The sequence below is a fragment of the Panthera leo genome, chromosome A1 (genome assembly GCF_018350215.1).
Source record: "Panthera leo isolate Ple1 chromosome A1, P.leo_Ple1_pat1.1, whole genome shotgun sequence".
Classification (NCBI taxonomy): domain Eukaryota; kingdom Metazoa; phylum Chordata; class Mammalia; order Carnivora; family Felidae; genus Panthera; species Panthera leo.
In genome coordinates, this window is record NC_056679.1 from 48,414,105 (window position 1) to 48,436,314 (window position 22,210).

The 22,210-nt window shown below is 40.1% G+C and overlaps 1 protein-coding gene across 6 annotated transcripts in view; it reads right to left on the minus strand.

Annotated features, from left to right (window-relative positions):
• Positions 1–22,210, minus strand: part of KLF12 (Kruppel like factor 12) — a 1,158,470-nt gene that overhangs the window by 418,373 nt on the left and 717,887 nt on the right. For 2 of the 6 annotated variants that reach the window (XM_042927842.1, XM_042927850.1), the window contains exon 1: positions 15,427–15,607. The exons of 2 other annotated variants lie outside the window; for them this stretch is intronic. The gene's annotated coding sequence lies outside the window, so the exon portion shown is untranslated. Of the gene's footprint in view, positions 1–15,167; positions 15,264–15,426; positions 15,608–22,210 lie in introns of those variants that run through there. 2 more of the 6 variants (XM_042927900.1, XM_042927860.1) reach the window with 1 other exon arrangement.

The following is a 22,210-nucleotide window of genomic DNA, read 5'->3' on the forward strand; positions in this document are numbered from 1 at the left end:
CAGGAGAGAAAAAAATGGCAGTATACTGTTGTAATATTCTAACATCATACAGAAAGTGCTATTGTATCATTTGACTGTGAGAAATTCATGATGTATATTGCAAACCCGGAAATAACCACTAAAAATATAAAACAAAGAAATATAACTAATAAGCCATTAGTGGAAATAAAATTGACTACTAAAAAATAATCAAGCCCAAAAAAGGCTAGAAATGGAAAAATAAGAGCAAAAAACAGGTGAGACAAATACAAAACGAATAGCAAGTTAGTACATAGAAAACCAATCACATAAAAATGTTTAATGTAAGCTAACAAATCATTCTAAACAAAAGTTGGAGACAGAGTGGATTAAAAAGTCACACCTAATTACATGTTACATGATATATCATATAATTGTGTGTGTGTGTGTGTATATACATACATATAGTACAATTATAACTTATAGAATTATATGTTGTCTATAAAGGAAAAAGAGTAATATTACAGGGGTCAATTCACCAAGAAAACACAATACTAAATATGTACGCACCTAATAACAAAGGTTTCAAAATGCATAAAGCAAAAAGTACTAAAACTGAAAAGAGAATTGGATTAATTCACAATTGTATTTTAAATACTTAAGCCAGAAACCAATTTGACAAATTTCATATATTGAAAATAAATAAATAAATACTTAAGCCCATCTTTCCCAATAACTGACAGAAGAGAGAAAAATATCAGTTGACAAAGACTTGAAGACATTATTAACCAACTTAGCTCAATCATATTTATAAAATATAAACCTGACATTCATAGAATGCTCTATCCAATAATGACAGGAAACCTTGTTTTCAAGTGTACATGTAATATTTACCGATACAGCCCATATACTGAGTGATAAAACGAATCTCAGAAAACTTTTAAAGAATCAAAATCATACAGGCTCTGAAAACCATGGAATTAAACTAGAAACCAATAGCAGAAAGATATCTGTGAGATCACCAAGTATCTAAATATTAAAAAACACAATTCTAAACAATCTAAAGTCAAAGAAGAAATCACAATGGAAATCAGAAAATATTTGAACTGAATTAAACTTAAAAGAGCAGTGCTCAAAGTAAAATTTATAACATCATATCCTTATATAAGAAGAAAGGTCTCAAGCTTCCATCTTAAAAAACTAAAAACAGAACAAATTAAACCCATGACAAGCATAAGAAAGGAAATAATAAAGAATTAGAAAAAGTAAAAGTTGGAGAAAAAAATAATGAAACCAAAAGCTGGCCCTTTCAGAACATCAAAAAAATTAATACACCTCTGGCCAGACTGATCAAGACAAAAAGAGAAAAATCACAAGTCACCAACATCAGGTATAACAAGTAGTCAGTGTAGATCCTAAAAACATTAAAAGAATAGGACAATATAAACAACTTTATGCCAATAAATTCTGTAACTCAGATGAAAAAGCCAAATTCCTTCAAAACACGAACTAAGAAGTTTCATTCACAAATGAATATATAATCTGAATAGCTCTGTGCTAAATAAATTGAATTTATAGTTTAAAACCTTCCTACAAAGGAAAGAAAAAAACAAAAAACAAAACAAAACAAAAAACCCTCCAAACCAGATGGAGCCTCTTGTGAATTCTTCCACACATCTAAGGAAGAAATAATTCCACACAAAGTATTCCAAAAAAGAAAAAAAAAAAAAAACAGAAGATGATAAAACACTTCCCAAGTTATTTTAGGAGGTGAGGAATAACCCTGAAAGCAAAATCAGATAGAGAAACTAAAAAGAATAAATAGTACTGACCACCATGTCCCATGAACTTATATATTTTTTATTTCTTAACAAAATATAAGAAAATCAAATACAACTATATATAATTAGATGACACATCAAGAACAAGTAACTTACACAAGGAATGAAAGGCTGACACAACATTTAAAATCAAGCAACACACACACAAATCAAACACAATTAACTCACTAAATTAACAGACTAAAACAGAAAATCATATATCATCTCAATAAATACAAAATAGCCAAAAGCCTATAAAACTACTTATAACTAAATTCAAGTAAACAGGAAACAACTATTACAAATAAAATACTAAAATCTTTTTGAAACATGAAAAATGATATAAACAGAAGGACATCCACGTTCTTGAATTGGGATGATACTCTGCACTAAAAGTATTAAAATGTTATGGAAACCAATTTGACAATAAATTTCATATATTGAAAAAAATAAAAATAAAAATAAAAGTATTCTTAATAAAAAATAAGTAAATAAATAAAATAAAAATAAATAAATAAAATGTTAATTGTTCCCAGAGTATATATAACTTAATGCAATTCTAATTAGATTCACAACAGAGTTTTTGTGTATCTTTTGCCTAGGGAAGTTGGAACAATGGATGAAATATTCCTTAGATTTGCACTCTACTGTTTTAAAAGGAAAAAAATCTAGTATTATAGGATATATTAGAACATAAGACAATACAATTAGGGAATTTGTATTTACTTGTAAAAGGACACATTACTTTAAAAATGGTGCTGATACCAGTTATGTATCTGAAAGTAAATAAAAGTGGATCCCTCTCCTATAGCACATATAACTACAAATTCCAAGTTCATCAAAGATAAGATCAAAGTGGAAAGAAAAATACAATCTAAGTGTAGATTACACATCTGTTTTACCAATGGAGAAAACACTGAAAAAAACAAGTTAACCAGGGGCACCAGGGTGGCTCAGTCGGTTAAGCATCAGACTTCAGCTTAGGTCATGATCTCACAGTTCTTGGTTTCCAGTCCTGCATGGGGCTCTGTGCTGACAGCTCAAAGGCTAAAGCCTGCTTTGGATTCTGTGTCTCCCTCTCTCCCTGCCCCTCCCCAGCTCATGCTCTGTCTCTCCCTCTTCCTCTCTCTCTTTCTCAAAAAAAAAAAAAAAAAAAAAAAAAAAAAAAAGTTAACCAGACAGAATGATTACATAAAATTTAAAAATGTTACACATCAAAAGATACTTCTTAAACAGAAAAGATCAGTTTGTTTTGTTTTGAAGTAGACTCTACACCCAGAGTGAAGCACAATGTAGGGTCTGAACTCAGGAACCTGAGATCAAGACATGAATTGAGAGCAAGAACAGAACATTTAACCGACTGGGCCACCCAAGTGCCCCAAAAGATCAGTTTTTGAAAAAAAATATTTGCAATGCAGGTACCAGACCAATGGTTAATAGCTATAATATATAAACTCCCACAGGACAACAACCAAGTAGAAAAATGAGCAAAAAGTATGAAAGGGCCATTCTTAGAAAACAATTCCAATGTAGCTACAAATAGGAAGAGATCTTCAAGGTCACCAACAGTCAGGAAATACTAATTTAAAGTAACAATGAGATACTACTACAAAACTATCAGACTGGAAAAGTCCATTGCTGATGGACTTTCAAGGAAAGGGTTTTGCCCACATTACTGGTAAAAACATGAACTGTTACAGCCTTTTTCTTCAAAGCAATGTGGCAACATTTTGAAGCAGAACATAACTGCATCCTGGGAATCTATCGCATTGGTCTGTCAGAGTATAGCTATAAAGATATGTATTACAATATTGCTTTTAGTGGAAAAAGGTAGAAACAAAGTATTGCCCATCAGTAAATTAATGGTTAACTAGACTATGAAATAACCATACTTTAGAGTATCATGCAACAGTTGTTTTTGTTTTGTAAATGGAGTAGAGCTATAGCGGTTGAGTGGGAGTATTTCCCTTTGAAAGTAGATAATAGTCTCCAAAATATAATCCCATTTTTATAATCAGTGATCAAAAAACCTTGTGTGAATGTGTTTATAACACTGAGAATATGGAGAACAGTAAAAAAGACACATAGTCCCGATAACATGGGTTATGGGGGAATGGAATGTTACCGCTAGCTACAAGGGGAGCTAAGTAAAAAGGAAGGAAGATAAGAAGGAAAAGAAAGGAAGAAAGAAAAAAAATGAAGTTTTCAAACACATACTTTTATTAGAGAGAGAATATATTTGTAAACACTGCTCAATGAGTGAGTTTCTGCAAAACAAAGCTTATCCCTGGGAACACAGATCTTAAGCTGTTGTCCTTTGAAAACCTAAGTCATAAAAGTAATAATAAATTAATTTAAATAAATACCTAACGTTGGGTTGGTTACAAGCATTAAATGAGATAATGGCGTTTAAGTGTATCATACACATTTTAAGTACAATAAATGCAAAATATTTTTTTCAAAAGGAAAAAAAACTAAGACAATCATATGCTTAAATGGAAACAGATTTTCTGATAAGATAAAAGTACTTAAAAGAAACTAAAACATAAATCTAAAAATATCTAGGTACTATTTTTAGGCACACTAAGGATCTAAATGAAAATAAAATAAACCGAAATATACTAGAGCAAGGCCCTCTCTTTGGGTTTAGTTGTGCCGGTTCCTCCTGATCTGTTTATACCTGAGACAAAGCCCAGGTTTTATTTACTGTTGTATTCTCAGCACCTAGCACAAGCACTGGTACATGGTAAGTGATGAACCACCTCCCTAATTTTCTTCAGAGTATTCATGCCTCTATTTGCACAGTGTCTTCTAGAATTAAGTTGATCTTTCTGAGCATTATGGGTTTTTTGTTATGCCCCTTTAAAGTACATTTTGGAAGGAAAAAGAATTCATCCAATAATATTCACTGAATCTCACATGAGCTAGACACTAGACATTGGCACCTCCTTTGAGCAACGGAGACTATCTTAAACTAAATGAAACTTAGGAAGACAGCAATCAGATGAAATGGAAAAAATTATTTTACTGGTGTTGGAAATCAAGGTTCTAGTTTCAACTTGGCCACCTTCTAGTTACTCTACCTTCAGATGACCTTAATATCCTCATGAATAAAATGATAACATGTGTCCAAACTACCTTATAAGATTATCAAAAAACAACTCTGTAAACCACCAAGCACTAACCAAAAAGCACTAACCATATATATATATAATATAATATAATAATATATGTAATATAATATATATATATTTTTTTGCTATCCCATACTTCTCAAGTATTCTAAAGTGTCTTATTTACCAAGCTATTTATAAATAAAAACAACTGCCTCAGCTTAGAGCCTTGGTATAATCCCAATATATTCAATAGAGAGCTCAGCGTACAATAAGAATTCCATCAATGCTCTTTATAGACTCATTAAGAGTGAATTTCTTTCTGGTTATGTATTATCTCAAAATGAAATATTTTGTGTTTCTTTAAGTGTTCTGTATTTATACCTAACGCAGAAAGCTAATGCACATTCCAGAGGATGTCACTTTAAATAACCAACCACTTTAATGTAAAGTTTCTTTCTAAATATGCCTTCAAGCAACACCTCTGATAAATTACAATGGACTCCGACCTTCTTGATCGGAAAACTGATCAGTTTCCAAGTTTTTCCTTCCATTATTCTTATGTTAAAAAACAAACAAACAAAACCTCTTATTCCTATATTCAAAGTTTTTGGTCATTGCTTAAATTTAGCAATATGAAAAAAATTTGACTACACAGCCTCACATAAAGTATATTTTTTTCATTATTTTAACTTATTTTTTTAAGTTTATTTCTTTATTTTGAGAGAAAGAGAACAAGCAGGGGAGAAGCAGAGAGAGAGAGAGAGAGAGAGAGAGAGAGAAAACCCCCAAGTGGCCTCTGCCTATGAGCACAGAGTCAGACATGGGGCCTGAACTCATGAACCCTGAGATCATGACCTGTGCCAAAATCAAGAGTCTGACACTTAAACAACTGAGCCACCCAGATGCCCCCATATAAAGTGTATTTTTAAAATTTTATTAACCGATCAACATTATTATTTTGTTTTGCCCAAATAAACCTTCTCTAAACTCATTATAACACTGCACGTCCTACTAGCCAAGTACATCCCAGGATCTAATTTTGGGAATCACAATATTCTCGTGTTATGGCAAATGATAAAAGTTTGCCAAAACACCATAAAGCCATCAGCTCTAAAAGATAACAGAAAAGGATGTGTGAAACCACCACAGTGGCCAAAGTAATGTTTTTAATTTGCTTTCTTATTCTTGCAGATTTGCTTTTTCTTTTCCATAAAAAGTAAACATTTTCCATGAAGAATTATTGCCATATCCACTAAAAACCTAAAACCTTTCATTCCCAGATACAAGGAATTTTTTCCCATGAATTTTAAGCAACTTGGTCCATGTATCACAACTTACTTTGTATTGTAAGTTTCCACATAAGTCTCACCTTCCCTCTTTGATTTTCAGCTAATCAATGATAATGCCCTATCCGTTTCCATACATGATTCCGGATTACATGATAGGAGCTAAATAAGTGTAGGTCAAATGGGTAAGGCATTTTTTATAGAGATAATGTTTTTTTTGTTACTCGTATGATGCCTCTGACTGTAACAGCTTTATCAAATGACAGAATGCATACTGGCCAGAAGTTACTGGTCTATTGCTGCCACTTTGATATACCCTATAGCAGTTGCCTTCTAAAGCAATTTTTTGGATTAGGTCTCACAATTTGTTTTAGCACATGTATCAACCATCACAAAATTGGCTTCTGTATTGAGGTAAATATGCTAGTAAGTGCAGTAGGTCAGTATCTACAAACAAATAACAGCCTGTAAATACAGTATCTAATACTCCCATTTTTTGCTCTACTCTACAAGAAGATTAAATCTGGACTATCATACTTAATGCTGAAGGGAGTTAAGAGTAATACAGGGAATAGGGCATAACACAACGGCTTTCCAGTGTTCAAATCTTTACTTTAGAGATACCTGGGTGGCTCAAACATTTGACTCTTGATTTTGGCTCAGGTCATGATCTCATGATCTCAGGGTGGTGAGATAGAGACCCGTGTTAAGCTCCACGCTGGGCATGGAGCCTGCTTGAGATTCTCATTCTCTCTCTCTCTCTCTCTCTCTCTCTGCCACCCTCCCCCACCTGCTCTCCCTCTCAAAATAAATAAACATCAAAAAAAAAAAAATCTACTCTAAAGCTAACTGGCTATTGATCATGGTTATTGGCATTAATTGGGTTAAAATCAGCCCCTACATCTATAAAATAGAAACCGTAATATCATACATATGTACTCAACAAATACTTAATGAATAAAAAGAGGAATCCCATATTTTAATATGTGATGCACTTCTGAAAACTTAAAAAAATTGTATATGTCAAGGGACCAGACTCATGTTTTAAAGGAGACCCACTCTTGGGGCACCTGGGTGGCTCAGTCGGTTAAGCATCCAACTTTGGCTGAAGTCATGATCTCACAGTTTGTGAGTTCAAGCCTCGCGTCAGGCTCTGTGCTGACAGCTTGGAGCCTGGAGCCTTCTTCAGATTATTTGTCTCCCTCTCTCTCTGCTCCTCCCCTGCTCGCACTTTGTCTCTCTCTCCCTCAAAATAAATAAACATTAAAAAAATTTTTTAAATAATAATAATAAAATTAAAAAAAGGAGACCCACTCTCAGAGTCAAAAGAGGGAAAGGGAGAGAGAGAGAGAGAGAGGGGCAGAGGGGCAGTGGGGGAAAAAGAAAGAACCCAAAGCAGACTCTGCACCAGTAGCACAGAGCCCCATGCGGGGCTCGAACTCATGAACCGTGAGATCATGACCTGAGGCGAAACCAAGAGTCAGATGCTTATAAGAATAAGAATAAGCCACCCAGGTGCCCCAAATTTTCAAATTATTTTTTAAAATACTGTCAAAAATAGCAAAGTCATTGGGGGAGGGGAACTCTTACTGGGCAGTGAGCACCATCACACAACTGCTATAAAGCAATGCATCCTTAAGTCAAAATCCAGTGTATAGAAGGTACTTTAGGGGTTTCCACATATAGTATTCAAAGTGTAAATTATTTGAAAGTCAACCATACATACCTGTGTAGTAAAGAGTACATATCAAATAAACTAACATGTGAAAAACACAGTACCTAACTTCTGAACAATAAAGAGTAGTTATTTTATTTTGCTGCTACTACTCATTCTGAATGGCTGCTTTTAAGAGCACTACCTTGTGATCCAGCAATCACACTACTTGTATTTACCCAAAGAATACAAGAATACTAATAGCAGCATTATTTACAAAAGCCAAGATATGGAAGCAGCCCAAGTGTCCATCGACTGATGAATGGATAAAGAAGCGGTATATGTGTGTGTGTGTGTGTGTGTGTGTGTGTGTGTGTGTGTGTGTGTGTGTAATGGAATATTACTCAGCCATAAAAAAGAATGAAATCTTGCCATTTGCCACAACACGGATACAGCTAAAGAGTAAAACAATAAGCGAAATACGTCAGTCAGAGAAAGACAAATACCGTATGATCTCACTCATATGCAGAATTTAAGAAACAAAACACATGAGCAATGGGGGGGAAATGAGAGAAAGCGAGACAAGTCAAGAAACAAACTTTTAATTGTAGAGAACAAATTGATAGTTACCAGAGGGGAGGGTGGAGGGGGGATGGTTTAAGTAGGTGACAGGGATTAAGGAGGGCACTTGTCCTGATGAGCACTGGGTGATGTATGGAAGTGTTGAATCACTATATCATACACTTGAAACTAATGCAACACTGTATGTTAAGTAACTGGAATCAAAAATTATAATACAAAAAAAAGAGACAGAGAAAGAGAGAGAGGCACCAATATCCTAGAGCAGACTAATATTTATTGAGCACTAAATATGTACAAGGTTCTATACACCTGACACTTTATGGACATTACCACAATTTTAGTGTTCAAAACTATTCTGCAATGTTGACATTATTTGTTCTTGTTTTTGTTTTTACTTATACGTAAACGGAGACTTGGAGAATTAACTTGTCCAGTCAGACAGCCAAACCCGAGTAGCCTGAGGTTTCAAATCCAGCACCCTTTGACTCCACTACAAAGCTTTATTTCGCGAAGAGAAAAAGAAAAAAAAAAAAAAAAAAAAAAAAAAGGCAGGAAAAGGTAGTGAATTGTGGAATGGCTAATAGAGTTGAATATGCTTAGCTAGAGAGAGATCAAAAGACTTAGGAAGGAAAAATCCATGATACTGGCACTGGGCTACTGGAGGGTTAGTCACAGAGATTGCACTCCTTAATTTGTTCCTTGTACAAGTATTTTAGCACTGTGCGATCTGTCACTATGGTAGGCACCGGGTGAGAAGCCAGTACAGTAACTATGAAGAAGAATCATTTCCTGCTCTCAAGGGGCTTACTATTGGGAGGGGACCAGCAAATCAACAAGCAGTTTCACCAGAAAAACAGCATGTACTATAGGGCCATAGAACACAGCCTGGAACCCTGAATATTCTTATTCAGAATTCTTATTCTTATTCAATATTCTTATTCAAGTACTTTGCAAAGTAAGGGATGGCAAGAATCCCAGAGGAAGTGATGTTTACAGTGATAGTTGTAACAGGAACAGGAGTTAGGCAAGGTGTATGTGTGACACAGAAAGAGTCTAAAATGAATTCTATTGATGAGCTAGTGTGAGTCAATTTCTTTGCTCTTCCAAGAATAGTGTTTACACAGAGTGTGAAAAAATATTTTTTTTTGTTTCTTAACTGAAGAAAATGTGGCTGGGGAGAAATTATGTAAATTAATATTGTTAATTTTCTCAAATGTATGTGTGTAAAGAAATGTACACAGCAGAAAAAATGTGTGCATAAATAAAATATGTTCAATAAATTTTCAAATATCCATGTAATATCTCCATCATTTACCTCTCTTGGCTGTGCATTTATTGTGTTACAACAATGTTTGAGTCTAACCAAGACGCTTTATTTCTGGCTTAAGCCATAAATCAGACATAGCTTAATCAACAGAATCTTCGCTTAATTAGGGATTTGCAGTTCAATAAGACTGTTCTAAATTATAGAATAACAGCACAAAATTAATGATTCTATAAAAAAAATAAGGGTATTTTTAATGACTAGTGGACTCACTGAAGGAGGTTTACAATCTCTAAGAAATCACTCTTGATCTTCACTTTCTGTTTTCTGTAAAATCATTATGGGAACTGTATTTTCATGTACATTCTTTTGAAAAGCTCAGATACTTCACCTGCATTATACAAATGTTAATGGTAAAGTTTCATACCAGCTACAGAGAAACTTTTTAAGAATGACTTTCTCAAGGTCACAGAGCAAATCTCTGGTGAGACAGGAATGGAATTCATGACCTTTGACTGCCAGAAGTTTTCTACCCACACTCGGAAATTCCTTCTCCATAAGTGTAATTTATATGCTCACTTAGAGAGGCTGGAAAGTTCATCCCTTGTAGGGATGTGGGGGATGGAGAGGGAGTGGTTTTCCTGTCAAATCAGTTGCCACACGAGTACTTTCTAGTTTTACAAAGTGATTCGTACCCACACTATCTTCTTTTACCCTCACCACAACCCTGTAAAATGTCTATTATTTTTCCCATTTTACAGACTCAGGTTAAGAAATTTAACCAAGGTCGTCCAGTTTTAGTAACCAAGAGACCCGGCTTCAGATTGTGATATCTCTGCCACCTCAATCAGTCCAGATTCCAGGATATATAATCTTAGCAGATACCGGATTGTGAAATGAATAAATATTTTCTTTACAGTTAGCTGTTTCATTTTTTCACAATCATTTATCTCGGTTCTCATTTAGTTATGTTGGTTTGTTTTCTTTGGGGCAAGGCTGTTTTCACGTTCTAAGTTTGCTTCCTAAACTCAAAACCAAGTGAGAACATTATTACTAAACATAGGATTTGGAAAAAACAAACTGTGTGTTTTCCTTCTTTTGTATACAAGTGGGAGGAGGGGGACTTTTTACCGTAATTCTTGCTCGTAATATATGTAGCGTCAGGGGTGCCGGGGGATATATACCAACATACAGAATATAAAAACTCACGTTCATAAATACTATATACATGCATATATATACATAAAATATACGTAAAATAGCAAACACACATACATGTGATATACACATATACATTACGCCCAGAATAATTCTAAAAACCCACAGGTGCTGTGACTGTAGCACTGGGAACACAACTCCTGGCTGTCTAGGCCAGTAAACTGTAATAGCTGGGCTTCTATTACCTCTGATGGGACGGAGAAAACTATCCCAAAGCTCTCCAATGGTTTCTCTCACCTTCCATGCAGCAGTACAGTAGCAAAGGCTTCCTGCTACCCCATCTGTACCTAAAAAGCAATACTCTTCAGACCAGTCCAATTATGCTAATAATCAAAAAAATATACCACGAAACAGCAACAGAAGTATATGACTTTCACTGGAGAAAAAGACAGGAAGAAAGACCACGCCAAGAGCAGAATTCTCTGGGTGAATATCCTGTAGCCTACTGCCAGACCCAAACAAATTTTTATGGAGCAACAGGACTACTCAAGTAGCCACTTTTATGACAATAAACACCCAAAACCGAAAAATCCTTTTGTAACATAATTACTGAGAATATATAGAGAAAGTAACCATTTAATCCACAGCATGTGTTCTCAGCCACAAGAACTCAAAAGCTGACATCAGATGGGGTGTGGCTGGTCCAGGCCCTGAAAATGAATTCTGGCCTGTTGAAGTCAGACATTTCCCTGAACGGGTTTGGGATCTGGAAATACAGCAGATCTCACAGAGCCCAGGGCTGTTGACCTCCTGGGCATAGGGCAAGGCCCATCTGTTTACTTGCGTTTTGATTTTGGGAGCTGTGGTTGTGGTGGATGAGTTAAGGCTGTGGTTTATAGGGTGTCGCCAGTGATTTAATTTTAATATTTTTACCCTTACATCTTGTACATACTAAAGACTGAAAGCTGTGCGTAATTTGTCAGCTGAAAAATAAACATAAAAGAAAATAAGTGAACAGGGGGCAAAAATACAGATATTACCACCCTACTATCATACAGCATTTTCAAAACATAAATGATAAAGGCAAGCAACCGCAACCTATTTTAGAAATTATTTATAAAAATGAAAGCTGTTTTCTACAAGGAAAAAGATAACCATGGGTGTTAAATAAAACTGTTAAATAAAGCAGTTTTGAGATTTTTAGTTCTTGCTCATTAATCAGCGTGAAAGCACAAGCGGGAAGACTTCCTTATCCAAAACAAATAACTTTTCAAGTAAGTCTGCACCTCTAGTTTTGTAGAATACAACTAGTTTGTATCAATACACAAATCATCTACAGTTACATTTATGAAGTAAACCCTCTAAGAAGACTGTTTCTCTCACAATCTAAAGAAAACCATTTGACACCCCCAATTTAATTGATTATCTTAATGAAATTCACACATAAATATGAAATTCCACACTTTCCATTTTGTACAATGGCGAAAACACCGAGGACCTTCATATGTGCAACTGCTTAACAATATCACCTCACTGGTAAGACGATTCAGTACTCTAGATTAACCAACACTGGCTTGAGTTCAAAATGCCCTCAGTGTAGGCCTAGAGGCCTAAGCACTTACGTCCTCTTTGCAGAGGAAAAAGAAAAAAACAAAACACACAAAAAAAACCACACCTATGGTTAAGACCAAATTATTTCATTCACTTGATAACAGCCTGCTTCATGATAGAACATTTAAAACTCACTCAGTCTGTTCAAGTGCTTGTTTACCTTTCACAGGAGGCAGGGAAGTAATCCCCGAGGAACATATATATTTTTAAATGACCAGAACACTACTGCTATTCTATGCCTGATGCACCCTCTTCGGAATGAATGAACATCACGCATCCTGATTTGTTTTTCCCTTGGCCTGGGGAGAGTGAGCACACTGGTGTTTGCAGTCCCTTCCCTTTCTGTACACACAGAGGCTGCAGCTGTAGTAAACAACCACCAGCCAAAAGTTGCTAAGGTCAAGGTCTCAAATGCTACACCAGGACCAGTTTTCTCCCAAATGACATTCAGTTACTGAAAAAGAACTTTCTGGAGAAAAAAAATATATGTTAAGGGCCCACTGGCACAACAATTTTCATTCAATAAATAGTAATACAAAGCATTCCAAAATAAAGTTTAGCTGACCGAAGCTTCTTTTAAATATGCATCGTTAAGTAATAGATAAATAACTGAAGCAACTCAAAAATAAACAGAAATTCCTCAAGAATGTTCTGTGTATCTGACACAACTATATTAGTTACATGGTTTTGGTTCATAAATTTGAAACTTCCAAATTTCACCAGCTTCGGTATACTTCATAATAGTTATGAATTACAAGACAAGAATAATAAACTTCTCTCCTAAATGCATTACAAATTTCTGCCAATACTTCTATGCTCTAATTGCTCCCTCCCCAACTCAAAGAAGCTTACCATACTCAAGCTAGTCTCCAATCGATTGACCAGGCTGCAGCGATAAAGATACAACTTATGCAACTGAAATGTTTGCCCTTCACCATCCCATGTCTACTAAGCTTCCACAGTTAAACATCTTCTAGCCTAAAAGTATACCCCTTTATCGCAACCAATTTCTGCGTGGTTTTAAAGAATGTAAACAAAATGCGAATGAGGTCTACAAACAGCACAACCAGGCTTTTTTTTGGGGGGGGGGGCGGGGGGGGAGTCACTGTTTTTATTAAATGCCAATTCCAAAGAGCATTTGTTTCATGATGGAATACACCCACTCTTCCAGAGTGACCACTCCTATTCCCATCACAAGAGGCTCCCTTTTAAAAGACACCAAATTTATTTCAAAGCATTTACTTATCTAAACAACTCTCTCCTCCAGTAAGAAAAGGGCCTGGAGGCGTCTAGGTGGATTTGCACAATGACGTTATTTGATTGACAGATGTCTACTGAGGCCACTGGATGCACAGGCACCAAATGTAAATAGACCTGCTCACCTCCCTGGTGTGACCGGGAAACAGAGAATATTAAAGCTGATTTACAATAAAATATCCCAGTGCTCGGCCGAGAATTCTATTAGCCAGTGGGATTGCTTAAAACAATCCATACAGAACGATACTTAAACCATCTGTACTGTTAAATTAGAGAGCTGACGATATTAACCATACAAACTGTTTATCCAGATTACACATTCCGTTGTACTAACACTCTTTAACTCAACACAGTCAGTTTTTATCAGCTGAATTAAGGGTATTACTATTAAAGTATGCAAAACTCGAAGCGCAGGGTGAAGGGGGGCTGGGAAGCCGCAGGGCATATAACAAAGGAATTGGTACTTTTTCCAAGCGTTTGCCTCAAATGCACTTCGAAACAGAACTGTTGAGTGCACCCCACCCTTTTCCCCAAAGATAAAAGTTTTTCAAAGTTCTAATACGCAGCTCTCTACCCAACAAAAGCAGGATTGATTCTCCCCATAGGGGAGCATCTAACACGAACACCAACTAATGTCGCGGAGGTCAAGTCCGAGACCTGGGAGCGAGCTTCTGAGGCTAGAAAGGGCTCCCAGGCCAGCTCCGCGGGCTGCCCGGCTCGGGTGGACGTGCAAAGTTGCCCCTTGTCAACTCCGGCCGGCTCCCCCGTAATTGAAAATAACAGCCACGGGCCAGCCCCTGGCTACTTCCGCGGACCAGGCACTGTAGCAAGTGACAGTTACACATCATTACGACCAGAGACAATAATGAATGTAGCACCAGGACCACTATTCATGCCAGCAGTGTCATCTCCGCCTTAACCCCTTCCCCTCCACTCTCTCCAGCGCACACCCACAGCCCACACAGCCCCGGTGCGGCAGCTATTCACCGAACTCGCTCTCTTCCTGGGGGCAAACTACTTCCACAACCCCCCACCCCCGCCTCCCCGATTCAGCCCGGGTGTTTTATGTCCCATCCTTGGCAACCGTCAGGCAAACATTGCAACCAACAATTCCACCAGGGGTAGAAAAACATTTGCTTAATTCACGGTACTTGATAAGTTCTTTAAAAAAAAAAAAAAATTGGTGCGGGGGGGGGGGGTGGAGAGAGAAACCTCCTTCTTTCTTCTTCACATATCCGACCGACGCTACTTGCTTTGCAATAGCATCGCCCTCCCTCGGCCCCCTCCCGCTTCCCAACACTTTCCCCCTTTAAGAACACAGACCAACCAAAATGATTTAACTTGAGCAGATGACAGAAGGAAAATAAAACATGTTAAGAGAACACGGTCTGATTTGGGATGGCAAAAAAAAAAAAAAGGAGGGGGTTGTTTATTTTGATAAGAAACGGAATCGGCACAGACCTGAACAGAAGCTGCAGAGCAGGAGAAATTGTTTTCTTTCCCTCACACAGAGTCCCCCTCTCTCTCTCCCTTTCTCTCTCTCTCTCTCGCACACACACGCGCGCGCACACACTCACTCTCGCACACACACGGCGTCACCCGCGCACACTCACACGCACACTCGCACACGCACAGGCAGAGCCTCTCAGCTGCTCTCTGCAGTTCTCAGGAAATGAATGGGGGGCAACCCAGGGAACTGTTGTACTTGCAAATGACTTACCCGGATCACATGATGCGCTAAATGTAGGGTGGGCCGGTGGGTGGAGGCTGCCGAGACGCGAGCCCCGGTCTAGCGTGGGGAGCCTCGCCAGGCCCGCATCGAATTACCCCGGGGCCCAGCCGAGGGGGTTGCAAGACGCCGCTTCTCCTCCCTTGCAGCCCGCAGCTCAGGAAACCGGAGAGGCGTGGGGGGTGGGGTGGGGTGGGGTGAGGTGAGGTGGGGGGGGTGAAAACACCAAACCCCCAAACAAAAGAGCTCCGGGTCCTCCTCCCCAGAAACAAAGCCCCGCCGCTGCGGGCGAGCCCCGGGGTGGGGCCGAGGGCGGGGGCGGCGGCGGGGAGGGGCTCGCTCAGCAGGCGCTAAGTCGCTTTATTGCCATAAAATGGGGCCCCCGAGCCGCTCCGCCCGAGGATTAGGAGGCGGGCTCTGAGTGTGATGGTTGAAATCCCCTGTGGGAAACTAACCCCTCCCCGCTCGCAGAGGTAGAAGGCAACACCCACTGCCCGGCCCTCGCCTCGCCGCCCGGGCCGCCGGGCTGGGGGGTGGGTCCGCGGAGCCTCCACCCCGCCCCACCCCGCCCCACCCCTGCCCCCGCCCCCCGGCCTCGGCCGCGCTTCCCTTTCACCTGCACCACCTTGCTGCGGCACCCAAAATAACCTACACATGGCCAACGGAGCTTTGGGAGCCGCCGGCCGAGGGGGGCCCGCGGGGCCTCGCGGCGGGAGGAACCCCCGGATTGCAACTCGCCAGGCGAGGACTCGCGCTGAGCCGCGAGAAAGTCCCCTCTTTTGTGTCTGAGCGCGCAAGGCAGCCTTCGGGAGAGAATTCGGAGGCAAATCGAGCGCGCAGCCCGCCCGGCCCCCCGCCCCCTCCCCGCTCCGGCCCGGGTGGGGGCGTGCAGGGAGGGGGCCGGGCGCCCGAGCCGTCCCCGCGGCTCGCCCGCCAGCTAACTTGGAAAGGTGTGGGCGGAGCCGGCTCGAGCGGCCGGCCGAGGCTGCGGGCACGGCGGCGCGGCGGCTCCCGGGGACCGCCCCCGGGCGCCGGGCATCGCCCGGGTCGGGCAACAATGGGGTCCAAAGCAGGGGCAGCCGGGCGGGCGGTGCCCTCGGAGCCGGGGTACGCGCGGGGGTGGGGCGGGCCGGGGGCTGGGCGAGGAAGGGAGAGGGATCATTGTTTGGGTTCGGGAGCAGCGCACGTTGTGGGCGAAGCGGGGGGCGTCCTCCCTCCCAGTGCTTCACCTTGGGATGGATGGGGGCAGGGGAGACGCATGCCTCGCTCGGGAAACCCGGGAGAAGGGGTGCCTGCCCGCGCTAGTTATTCGGGAAAGCAGGCGAACTTGCAGGAGGGGTAGGAAGCTGGAGCTCCAGACCCCCGCCGAGGCCCCGAGGGCTCCTAGCCGCGGCGTAGGGGAGTCCAGCCCCCGGCCCTGCGCCCCAGGAGGGAGGCACGAGAAGCGGGCGACCGGGAGCGGAGCCCTAGCCGCTCTCCCCTGCGGCCCCTCCCTCCCCGCCCTCGCGCCTGGGGGAGCGGATCCGCGGGATTCTGGGGCGGGAGAGTGGAGGCAGCGGCGGGGCGGCCGTTCCCGCCGCGGCTCGGAGGGCGCGGGGTCAGCGCCGCGCCGGAGGGTCGGCGGGGGCAGGGAGGAGACGGGGCGGAAGCGGACGGGCGGGGTGCGAGGGTGGGCTGGCCGGGCGCTGCGGTCAGCGGTGGAGATGCGTGCGCCACTTTTCTTGCAAACCTAGGTGAGCGCGCTGGAGCTCCCGAGCCCGCAGGCACCCCTGCGCGGTGCCCCTGAGCCCGCCCCGCGCGGGAAACCGCCCCGGTGGTGGGAAGGCTGCGAAGGGGAAGTTTATGTTAGGGAGAGCAAGATTTGCAGTAATGTGGCATGAAGTGGGGTGGGAAGAGAAACAAGGGAGAGGCCGAGAAACAGGAAATGAGAGCAAAGGAACGACTTCTAGCCAGGAAAAGCCGTGCTCTACATTTTGTGTGGCATTTTCCAAACACTTCTAAAGGCCGGGTGTGCGTTATTAATGGAAACAAAGGCAGGGTACCGCCTGGTGTGGCCGCTGCCACCTGCCACACTCTACGTGAGGAATGATGGGAAAGGTGGTCCCGCCTGGACGCTGAGTCGACAGCAGCCCACTTCCAGTCCACACGGGATGAGTCAGTGGGCCTGACTCTTAGACATACAACAGGACTGCGAGGAGGGATCTGCCCGGCTCTTAGGGTTCCGGAGAAGAACAAATGAGATAAGTGTAACAGTGTCTTAAAATCGTGGACCACTCCTTAAGTGAAGTCATCTGAGAAGAGGAAAGCTGTAGGGAGAGCAGGAAGGCGAGGGATGCCCACGGCTGAAGACGTGGGTGGGGCAGGAATCAGGAACCCTGGAGCAAAATGGGGCGGGCACGCAGAAGGGCGGTAGCAGGGTGGAGTCTCTTTTGGGGGGTGGGGGGGAAGGGGCTCCGGACCCCATCCCCTGGGCTAATCAGGTTAAACAGCCCTTTACACTGCACTACATCTGGATGAAACATGAAAAGACAAGTTTGAAAAATGGTAGAACATTGACAAATGTACAATGTTTAAATGAAAAACTTGCCTCTACTAGAAACACTGTGAAGTTTCCCTGTAGGTGGGGCAGAGAGTGAAGGAAGTGAGTTTAACTGTAAGAGTGAAGGATGCTGTAAGAAATTATGTCATCGTGGCACTTCTTGTACTAACAGCTCTTTCTCAGAGCTGAGTAGCGGACTGACCATAAATATGTTCTGTAGCCAGCGCTTTTCTGCACGTGTAGAAGCATTCCAAGCTGCACTCCCTCCTTTTGGCAACAGCCACAGGCATGTTAATAGAATGACAAAAGATAGAAAAAGTACAAGACTCCATTCCAGAGAGATAAGGAAATTAGGGGAAAGTCAAGGTTAATATCCAGACTCTGGGTAATGTGGCTGAAAAAATGAACTACATCAAGTTCGTTAGGGGAAAAAATATTTGCAGATTTTTTTTTTTTATAATTGTTGACAGATAAAGGATAGAAATGTTTGATTAAGGCAATTCTCCAGATATAAAGAGGCAAGGGAAAAGATAGCAGAAGATCAAAACCAAAGAATGAAGAAGGTGGTCATCACTGGGAGTTAGGATACTGGAGTAAATGTGTGTGTTTGTGTACAAGCATACATTTCCAATTCAGTTCATGTAATTCATTCCCTGTATAGAACTTAGGGTAAAACAAACTAAGGTGTGAACAGAAGGAGAGAAGTTAGGAAAATAGCATACATAGCTTAGCAAAAATATGTGCATATCTTTACATGTAGTCCCTTACCCTCCACTTCCCTGTGTGTGCAAGAATATGAAAAATCAGGAAATGTAAACATGGCAAAATTAATTTACCAGGAATGTATAATTCTGGCCACACAAAAAAAATTTTGAAATCACAAAATCGTAAAATGTCAATGTTGAGGGTCTCCTGGCTGGCTCAGTGTGGAACCTGCTTAGGATTCTCTCTCTCTCTGCCCATCTCTGCTCTCTCTTTAAATACATACATACATACACACACACAAACAAACTCTAAAAAAAAAAGAAAAAGTGTTGAAAGTATCTTTCAAATCCCATCTTTTATCGTATTTCAGTTCTGTTTAAACCCAGGATAATTTGGGTCAAAGATGACTCATTTCCCCAAATTCATATACTTCTATTTTACTTGGTGTTCACTGTCGCAAATGCTAAAAGAAGAATGAATTAACGAGGAGGACGGAGGTAGGTATTCGGAGTTTCTTAACCGTGGTATTCTACCTAACATCTTATCCTAGAAAAGAGAAGAACACACACAAGCACCCCTCAAAGCAGATCATCTATCTCATTCAATGTACATGATAAGGCACAACTTGCAACTAGAGATTTTAAGTTGCTAATGTCAAAATAAACGTTACCTACCTGCAACTTTTTGTCAGATCTTACTTCCACTTCACCAGTGGTGATACATTTTGAAAAATTAGTGTCAGTGGTAGAAAACTCTTTTACAATATTAAGAGTATTACTTGCACCACACCCTGATTTCTCTAAGGTAAAGACTCTCTTCAGTATCTATGTATATTTAAAGTTCTTAAGCCTTAGGATTAGCGATGCCAAAGATTGCATGGATGATTTAACACGAATGTAATTCCAGGCAGGGATGGGGGAAAATGGGAGTCCATTTTCAGAAGTAAAAGCTGTGTTGAAAGATTAGAGCTGATTCAAAGTGAAAATAAAAGTGATTTCCAAAGCTTTCATATATTTTAAAATACAGTCCTAGGGCCAGAAGTGAATATGTATTGCTAGGTTTCAATGCCCTTTTTTTTCTTCATGTGTTCTATTTTGGCAATAATGTTCAGCAAAGGGGAATTTTCCTGTTTAAGTCTGAGAAAGGCATGTAAGAGGACTTACTATGAATGCAAACAGCTGGTGATATTATGTGATTACATGGTAAACAGCATGTTTTGATTTGTGTGAGGAGCCGTCTGGCAATTAGAGGAAAATGACATTTTATAACTTTGTTTTGTTGCAGTCAATACGGTTTTTGGTCCTTCTAGCTTGATCATCACTCCCTCGGATGTTGTCTCTTTTCCGCAGTCAAGTCTCCTTCAGGGCTACCACCACGCGCCTCCCCATCGTGCACTTCTGAACCTCTGGCCTCCTTCCCTCAGCTCCATTCCACCTCGCCTCCAGCAAATCCTTAATTATGGCACATCTATAGTTAAAAACCCAAAGTGACACAAATTAGTGTCAAAACAACACCATGACATTTAAGGGCCCCACTTCGGTTCTCATATATCTCAGACTTGTAACCTTCTACCCAGGTGAACACCTTGCCATGCGCCATCCATCCTGGCTGCCTTTACTAGTTGGCTCAGTGCCCCCACCCCCATTGTCTGCTCTGGAATCTTCCCAAAATGATTCCATGACGCCCTGCACACATTTTATATATCCCACCTCTTCATCAAAAAATTATCTTTCCATTCTTGAAGCTTCTGTTAACGTAATGGAAAGAGTGCCTTTCTGATTCTCCATTTTTTCTGCCCATGTAAATAATATTTCCCATACTTTGAAGGATTAACACTTACTGGATCCTTACTTGGGCCAGTGTGAAATATATTGGCCCAAGTAGGCATCCAGCAAATGTTAATTCCCTCACTTACTCTTTAGGTACTTACACTTTTCTGCTTTCATTAAATATTGTTGGCTCCCCTAGACAGGTAACCATCTGAGAAAAGGGCTGTAAGTTAGCCATTTATTTAGCCTTCCTTTTACCCCTCACACTATTTTGCACATAGTGGGTGATTAGTGAAATGTTTGTTGAACTAATTAAAAAATAAATAGAATTAGAATGACCTACATTAAAACATTATAGACCTGAAAACCTGAGTTTCCATTTGGGTGCACATATTAAAAATAATAAGCAAAACTCTGAAATGTGTTGACAAACACCTTTTGAACATGGATCCAGGCAACATTCCTCAAGTAATTTTCCCTTAAATTAGAAGTTTTTACATACAGAAATGTACCAAATTTGGAACATATTTACCTAATTGCATTGTCCCTCTCATATTTATTCAATTATACTACTTTTCACTCTCCTTTGAGTGGAATTGTATTAAATAAAATTTTAATTTTTCATAACCAGAGGGAAAATTCATAGCAAATTTGTTTTTAAAAATAGCACTTTGCAAGTTTTTAGACTGCAAATGTTGGAGATATAATGTGGTAAATAGAGATAGTTTGCATTTTTTAAATATAGCAAATCGAGGCATATCAGATTTGAACTATAGCTATCCTTGCCTTTTTATTTTTTATAAGTAAAAATTACGCCACCATGGAAATAATTCAATTCATCTACAGTGTACATAGTTTACAGAATACTTTAATTTCATACTATATACAAGACACTAGCCTCAGTATTATAAGTATATGAAGATGAGCTTAGATAAAAGCAATGAATAATTATAATATGAAGTACAATTATAATACTCTGGATGAAGTTATATCTGTTAGGAAACATTAAGAAGACTGTGGGGAAAGACGTGGAGGTTAAAAATTTCTTCAAAAGATAATTTTATTTTTAATATGAACTATGTCATGTGTGTAAAGTAATATACAACATACGTAGGTTAAGGTATGCTCCTGTGGCCTTTTCTTGGCTTAACTATAGAATATTTCCAATACTCTAAGCCCCCCATTCTGGTCAACCCAGTCATATCCCTCTCCTATTCTTACAGGAATAACTATGTCTTTCTGACCTGGGATTTATTTTATTGCAATTTTTTAGACATATTTTTTATTTTGACAAAGTATTCATAATCATTTTTCCTAGTAGTGAATTGCTATTATTTAACTTATCACCACATTAGGATTTTCTCCAAATTTTTGCAATCATACTTACATTATAGTGAACGTCTTAGCTTCTTTAAAAAAATTTTTTTTTCGGAAGTGTCCTCTGTTGTGTTACCAAAGCAAAGATGATGAATTTGTTTTTACTGTTCTAGAAACATTTCACCAGATTATTTTTCAAAATTATTCTACCAACTTACCAGGACACCATAATATATGAGAGTACCATCTTCCCTGCGTTCTGGCTAACTGGGTGGTGTTCTGGTTAGTTGGGTGGTACTCTGAAATAAAAAACTTTAAATTGAAAACAAGAATGGCTTGAATTTTAGTTCCCTGATTCGTAGAAATTGAACTTGACAACAGTGGGTAGAAGTCTGGGGCTGAATCAATTTCTCTTGCCACAGCTTGGCTGAGATGAGTCTGACTA